Source organism: Penaeus monodon, chromosome 15, assembly GCF_015228065.2.
Source record: "Penaeus monodon isolate SGIC_2016 chromosome 15, NSTDA_Pmon_1, whole genome shotgun sequence".
NCBI classification, from domain to species: domain Eukaryota; kingdom Metazoa; phylum Arthropoda; class Malacostraca; order Decapoda; family Penaeidae; genus Penaeus; species Penaeus monodon.
This window is the reverse complement of record NC_051400.1, coordinates 25,250,067-25,250,761: the sequence shown is the minus strand read 5'-3', so window position 1 is coordinate 25,250,761 and position 695 is coordinate 25,250,067. Positions and strand designations below refer to the sequence as shown.

The following is a 695-nucleotide window of genomic DNA, read 5'->3' as shown; positions in this document are numbered from 1 at the left end:
ATGTAATGGCGATTTTTCCTCTTGTTTATAAATTCATTTTAAAAACTATCATCACTGTTATCATCTTCATTATTAACACATTCATAACGACCGTTATCTTGTTATTATTACGCCATTATTAATTATCTTTTAATTTATAAGTGATCGAAAAGATTGTGTATTAACTTATCTTAATCTACTTCAATTAATATCAGTTTATGTAGAATAACTAATCTTTATCTCTTTCCTTATTACTAATGATATCTGGTAGCATCCAGAATGTGATCAGAAATTAGTCCGACTTTTCGGGGGAGGTTTTGGATTCAGCTGTGCATTTACCGTTTAGAAATTAAGAGAAAATGCTCTTTATAAGAGTTTCCCTTCTATTCCTCACAACCCTCACAAAAATGCCAAAATAAAGGCTTTTAAATCTCTTTGCAGTTTTAGAAAAAAAAACGCCAACTTGTCCCAAATGTTATGCTCATATATGAAAGTTGCGAAAATAACCTCTCTTTTACCACATCTGTAAGGCACCGAACGTTCAGGAATTTTAAAGCAATAAACAATAAAGGGTAGCATTAAAAAACATTCAGTGTCTATCACAAAATCTTTGCTAATTAGCTACAAAAGAAATATCGTCCACGACCAGATTAATTTTTTACTCCAGGTGTATTAAAATTAGATGAAGAAATTGATACTACCTATGCTAGGAGGGG

At 31.1% G+C, this 695-nt stretch overlaps 1 protein-coding gene across 1 annotated transcript in view; it reads left to right on the top strand.

Annotated features, from left to right (window-relative positions):
* The window catches only part of LOC119582270 (organic cation transporter protein-like), an 11,372-nt gene that overhangs the window by 324 nt on the left and 10,353 nt on the right, over positions 1–695 (top strand). The gene's annotated exons all lie outside the window — the stretch shown is intronic.